The sequence below is a fragment of the Phyllobates terribilis genome, unplaced genomic scaffold (assembly GCF_046119375.1).
Source record: "Phyllobates terribilis strain yellow unplaced genomic scaffold, ASM4611937v1 Scaffold_3__8_contigs__length_932513732, whole genome shotgun sequence".
Classification (NCBI taxonomy): Eukaryota; Metazoa; Chordata; class Amphibia; order Anura; family Dendrobatidae; genus Phyllobates; species Phyllobates terribilis.
Window position 1 is genome coordinate 653,629,272 of NW_027362763.1, and position 7,038 is coordinate 653,636,309.

Here is a 7,038-nt window from a genome sequence, read left to right on the forward strand (position 1 = left end):
GTGTCAATCTTTTTTTTCCTCTCAATATAGGATAACGTCTATAAAAAGCGCGCTCCATGCAGTCTTCTTATGGGTTTTGACTGGGTTTTATGGTTCATGTCGTGGCCTCTTTGGACACTTCATTTCATTGGTAGCAGCTTTCCAGGAGATGGAGCTATGCAAATCTTCATCTTCTTGGCAGCTTTCTCAGTAGAACGTTGGTCATCAGTGAAGGTCTCCATCCTTTGTCTTCCTCATCAAAGGTCTTTTGTTATCAGAAATTTTTAGAGATTTCTTGATGATCGTTGGTCTTGGATTTTGGTGCCGATGATGTCTGAATGGTTTTATATTAAGTTTATGGTGCTGATTAAGAATATGATTTTGGTTATGCCAGATTGTCTCTAATTTCTGAGATATTTGATAGTTTATCAATTACAGTAGAATTCTGGCTTTTATAGCATTGCAAGCTACAAACTGAAATACAAAATAATTCTATGGGATATTTCATTACCTAAGACGCTAAAGAGTCAAAAGACCAAAAGCTATTGCATCTGTTATCACACACAAGTCGTCTTGGGGGAATGCATTATTTTCATGGATGAATTATCTCAACAACTAGAATCAATTCTGCAAAAATAAAAGGATTTTGGAATTCAACAAAATATTCGGAAACCTTTAATAAAATCTGGGCACATGAAAATTTTTTTTGTAGACCTGTGTTTTAGATTATTTAGAATGCTTAATCTTAATCAAAACACCAAACAGCCATATAACATAATAATCATCACATAAAAAGTCAAGACTTACTGATATTAGTTTAAACAATAACTTTTTCTCTTTCTCTATTTTTCACAAATATTTCAGCTTTTCAGCATTTGCCAAAAAGCTGTTGAGCAGTTAGCAAAAGAGCTATAAACACCAATCACATGGAGCGTTTCATCCGACCTCCCCTCCCCGATCACCATCAATATCATGGAGACGACACACAGTTCATATTTAGAGAGGAGGAGAAGAGAGTGATACATGGATTTACATAAACAGGAAGAGGCGGGGTTAAACATTTTACATTTATAAGAGCTGTTATCAAGTTCTTTAATTGCTTTAACTAGTTAGACAGCATGAAAATAAGCAAGTTAGCAATTGACTTGCTTTTTTCTATCTGCTGTCATTCTCCAGCAATGAGAGCTTTTATCTTTTATAGTGTACAGCTCGTTTCCATGGAGCTCAGCCTCCAGACCCTGGAGTGTACAGTAATTACACCACAGGAGAAGGGTTAACTCTTAACATCCCAGTCAGCCCTCTCCAGTCTATTGGTTTCTATACAGCAGTGAGCTGCTCACCTCCATCCTAGCTTTGAGAAGGGGGTGGAGCTATGCAAATTCAGAATTTTTCTGTATAACCCTCAGCGGCTGTTTTTGTGGACCTTTGATCGTCAATAACCTTTGTTTTTCTCATGTAAGGTCTTGTAGTAGCAGACCTTAAACTAAATTTTAAAAGTTTTTCCATGATCATTGATCTCAGAGCTTTTCTGCAAACACCTGTTTAAATAATAACTATAATTTCATTTCTATTTTTCATAAATATTTGGGCTTTTCAGCATTTGCCGAAAAGCTGTTAAACAAATAGTGAAAGAGCTATAAACACCAATCACATGGAGCGTTTCATCTGACCTCCCCTCCCCGATCACCATCAATATCATGGAGACGACACAGACCAGGTCCTCCAGCCTCTCCATCTCAGCTTTGAAAAGGGGGTGGAGCTATGCAAATCCTAATTTTCTTGGCAAAATCCTCAGTGGAAGTTTTTGTGAACCTTTGATCATCAGTGAAGATCTTCATCCTTTGTTTCCCTCAACAAATGTCTTCTGATAGCAGATCTTCTATATGCAATTGGCCAATATTCACAAACTCATCCTTCCTTCCGCCTCTCACTAATCTACATACAGTAGTGGGATAAGCTCCGCCCCTTCCTGCTAATATACAGGCAGTAGTAGGATTGGCCCCGCCTTTTCCTATTTATGTAAATCCATGTATCAATCTTGTATCCTCCTGTTCTGTGTCGTCTCTATGATATTGATGGTGATCGGGGAGGGGAGGTCGGATGAAACGCTCCATGTGATTGGTGCTTATAGCTTTTTTTTTTTTTTTTTTTATTTTATTATTATTTGTTTAACAATTTTTTGGCAGATGCTGAAAAGCCCAAATATTTCTGTTACATAGAATAAAAAGATTTGCTGGATTTCAGTTTTTGGAGTAATATGAAGCATTTTGTCTGTTCCTTTATGTGTTGGTTTGATTTTTCTGTTTTTAGTTGCATGTTTGTGTTTTGGACTTTGTTTTCTAGATTGGTGAATTTTAAAATGTCAGTGAATAATCTATGCATTATATCTATTTACTGTGCTACAAGTTCTGTGTTCATCCATCCTGGTTTCCTTAAATGCTTCCCATTCTTCCTACTTTTCGGGATTGTTAACGATTGTGCTTTGAGAATCTCATTTTTAAAAATTTCCCATCCTTCCTGGACATTTTTGTCCTTAAGGACATCCAGCCATTGGATCCCTCCTATTCTCTTTCTGAGTCTCTTAAAATCTGCCTTTCTAAAATCTAACCTTGAAGTTTGAGTCTTCACATGTCTTCCTCCTCTAGTTATCCAAAATTCTATAATAGCATGATCGCTGCCTCCTAGGGTCCCAGCCACCTTTACCTCCTCAACCATTTCCTCCCTGTTTATAAGGATTAGATCCAAAGTAGCAGATCCCCTTGTTTTCTCCCCTACCTTTTGGAAGGTAAAGTTGTCAGCAAGAGAGGATAAGAATTTGCTTGACCTGTTAGTTTTACTTGAGAGAGATTCCCAACAAATGTCTGGATAGTTGAAATCTCCCATGACCACTATGTCATATTTTTTGGAGAACTTGGTCATTTGATACATAAAGAGTTCATCCATATCTTCAGCTTGCCCAGGTGGCCTGTAGTAAATGCCTACAATGGTGTCCTTTCCGTTGTTCTCTCCTTGTATTCTTACCCAGACAGTTCCCACAGAACTCCCAGTCTCTGAAGCTTCAATCTCTGTGCAGATATTCGCTTTTCTAACATACAATGCGACACCTCCTCCTCGTTTATCAAGTCTGTTTCTTGCAAATAAGTTGTATCCTTTTAGCCTTTTATTCCAATCATGTGTATCGTCCCACCAAGTTTCAGTGATTCCAATGACATCATATTCCTTTTCCTGCGTTAGTAGTTCCAATTCTCCTTGTTTGTTGCCCATGCTTTGTGCATTTGTATAAAAACATTTTAGTTTGTGATTGGTTTCTCTTCCTCCCATATTTTTATTATTTAGATTTTTTTGTCTTTGTTCTTCCTTTCCACTTCCAGTAGCAGAGATCTCAATAGTATTTGTCAGCTGTATGGCTTTTTCTGGCCTTTTGCTTCCCTTCCCACATTGTTCTGGTGTAAAGCTCTTCTGATGAGTGTAGCAAGGCGACTTCCAAATACATGTTTTCCAGTCTTCGTAAGGTGCACCCCATCTCCAGCAAGTAGTCCATCGTATAGGTAATTCATTCCGTGATCCAGAAATCCAAATCCTTGTTGACGGCACCATCGACGTAGCCAGTTGTTCACCTGTAGAATCTTATTCCACCTCATTGTTCCATGGCCATCCACTGGGAGGATGGATGAGAAGACCACCTGCGCTCCCAATTCTTTCACTTTCTTGCCTAAGTCTTCAAAGTCACTGCAGATGGTTTCCAGGTCCTTTCTTGCGGTGTCATTTGTCCCCACATGTATTAGCAGGAATGGGTAGTGATCTGTAGGTCTGAAGAGTCTTGATATCCTGTCAGACACATCTTTAATTTTTGCTCCTGGAAGACAGCACATTTCTCTTGAGGTTATGTCTGGTCTGCAGATAGCGGCCTCTGTTCCTCTTAACAGGGAATCCCCCATGACCACCACTCTCCGTTTTTTCTTCACAACATTCTTCTTTCTCCATCCAGGAGGATTCTGAGGGCTTACAAGGTTATTCATTGCTGGCAAAGTCTTATTTTGCTGTATTTCTTCATGGTTCTCCTGTGTGAGAGCCTGGTACTGGTTCCTGAGCAGTATGGGTGCTGACTGCCTCTCGATCCTCCTGCTTCTCTGGGTCACAGGCTTCCATTCCTCTGTTTCCTCAGGTGCAGTTCGAATTTCTTCTCTTTCTGAATCATGAAGAGATAATTCTGCTCTGTCTAAGAACTCTTCACCTTCCTTAATGATTTTCAAGGTAGTTAACCTCTCTTCTAGATTTCGCAACTTTTCCTCCAACAGGGACACAAGCTGCATTTCTGGCATGTGAAGTTTGGCTTTTCCACTGGCAAGTCTGTGAACATGTAGCAGGATATGCAGCTCACCAAATGGCTCCTGGACTCTTCCATGTTCTTATTGTTAATGTTCTGAAACCAGTGAAAAAAGCTTCAAAATGGACACGCGCAGTTTACCGATGTCCTCTTTTCCAACAGCCAAAATCCAGTGTTCTTTGAGCTCGCGGAGACTCTTCACTTACCCCAAAATTCAGTGGGAATATGCAAATTATCTCCCCAGGACTCCTCCCCTCATCCTACTACTGTATGTAGATTAACAGTAAGGGGCGGGGATAGTCCTACTATTGTATGTAGATTAGCAGGAAGGGGCGGGGATAGTCCTACTACTGTATGTAGACTAGCAGGAAGGGGCAGGGATAGTCCAACTCCTGTATGTAGAATAGGAAGAAGGGGCGGGGATAGTCCTACTACTGTATGTAGATTAGGAGGAAGGGGAGGGGATAGTCCTACTACTGTATGTAGACTAGCAAGAAGGGGCGGGGATAGTCCTAATACTGTATGTAGACTAGAAGGAAGGGACGGGGATAGTCCTACTACTGTATGTAGACTAGCAGGAAGGGGTGGGGCTAATCCTACTACTGTATGTAGACTAGCAGGAAGGGGCAGGGATAGTCCAACTCCTGTATGTAGAATAGGAAGAAGGGGCGGGGATAGTCCTAATACTGTATGTAGATTAGGAGGAAGGGGAGGGGATAGTCCTACTACTGTATGTAGACTAGCAAGAAGGGGCGGGGATAGTCCTAATACTGTATGTAGACTAGAAGGAAGGGACGGGGATAGTCCTACTACTGTATGTAGACTAGCAGGAAGAGGCGGGGATAGTCCTACTAATGTATGTAGACTAGCAGGAAGGGGCGGGGATAGTCCTACTACTGTATGTAGACTAGCAGGAAGGGGCGGGGATAGTCCTACTAATGTATGTAGACAAGCAGAAAGGGGCGGGGATAGTCCTACTACTGTATGTAGATTAGGAGGAAGGGGCGGGGATAGTCCAACTACTGTATGTAGATTAGGAGGAAGGGGCGGGGATAGTCCTGCTACTGTATGTAGACTAGCAAGAAGGGGCAGGGATAGTCCTACTATTGTATGTAGACTAGCAAGAAGGGGCAGGGATAGTCCTACTATTGTATGTAGACTATCAGTAATCGGCGGGGATTGTCCTACTGCTGTGTGTAGACTAACAGGAAGGGGCGGCTGTGGATGTTTGGGCTCCCATATCACTGTACAAAACCTTTTCAAGAACATAGCGATGTCTTTTCCGATGGTCTGGGGCTACATCATCGCGTCAATCTTTTTTTTCCTCTCAATATAGGATAACTTCTATAAAAAGCGGGCTCCATGCAGTCTTCTTATGGCTTTTGACTGGGTTTTAAGGTTCATGCCGTGGCCTCTTCTGACACTTCATTTCATTGGTAGCAGCTTTCTAGGAGATGGCGCTATGCAAATCTTCATCTTCTTGGCAGCTTTCTTAGTGGAACGTTGGTCATCAGTGAAGGTCTCCATCCTTTGTCTTCCTCATCAAAGGTCTTTTGTTATCAGAAATCTTTAGAGATTTCTTGATGATCGTTGGTCCTGGATTTTGGTGCCGATGATGTCTGAATGGTTTTATATTAAGTTTATGGTGCTGATTAAGAATATGATTTTTGTTTTGCCAGATTGTCTCTAATTTCTGAGATATTTGATAGTTAATGAATTACAGTAGAATTCTGGCTTTTATAGCATTGTAAGCTACAAACTGAAATACAAAATAATTCTATGGGATATTTCATTACCTAAGACGCTAAAGAGTCAAAAGACCAAAAGCTATTGCATCTGTTATCACACACAAGTCGCCTTGGGGGAATGCATTATTTTCATGGATGAATTATCTCAACAACTAGAATCAATTCTGCAAAAATAAAAGAATTTTTGAATTCAGCAAAATATTCAGAAACCCTTCATAAAATCTTGGCACGTGAAAAAAATTTTTGTAGACCTGTTTTAGCTTACTTAGAATACTTGATCGTAATCACAACACCAAGGAGCCACATAATATAAAAATCATCACCCAAAAAGTCAAGACTTACTGATATTAGTTTAAACCATAGTTGTTCCACTTTCTCTATTTTTCACAAATATTTGGGCTTTTCAGCATTTGCCAAAAAGCTGTCGAACAATTAGTAAAAGAGCTACAGTACAGACCAAAAGTTTGGACACACCTTCTCATTTAAAGATTTTTCTGTATTTTCATGACTTTGAAAATTGTATATTCACACTGAAGGCATCAAAACTATGAATTAACACATGTGGAATTATATACTTAACAAAAAAGTGTGAAACAACTGAAAATATGTCTTATATTCTAGGTTCTTCACAGTAGCCACCTTTTGCTTTGATGACTGCTTTGCACACTCTTGGCATTCTCTTGATGAGCTTCAAGAGGTAGTCACCGGAAATGGTCTTCACTTCACAGGTGTGCCCTGTCAGGTTTAATAAGTGGGATTTCTTGCCTTATAAATGGGGTTGGGACCATCAGTTGTGTTGTGCAGAAGTCAGGTGGATACACAGCTGATAGTCCTACTGAATAGACTGTTAGAATTTGTATTATGAAAATGCACAGTAAATAGATATAATCCATAGATTATTCCCTGCACAACTGAGCAGATATTCAAAAGAGAAAATTTAAAAATGACCAATCTAGAAAATAAAGATCCTTCCTCGTCGTTCTC

General features: G+C 40.0%; 1 pseudogene; it reads right to left on the reverse strand.

The window, feature by feature from the left end:
* Positions 1 to 1,563: 1,563 nt before the first annotated feature.
* LOC141260632 (U7 small nuclear RNA) lies at positions 1,564 to 1,625 on the reverse strand (annotated as a pseudogene).
* Positions 1,626 to 7,038: the final 5,413 nt, after the last annotated feature.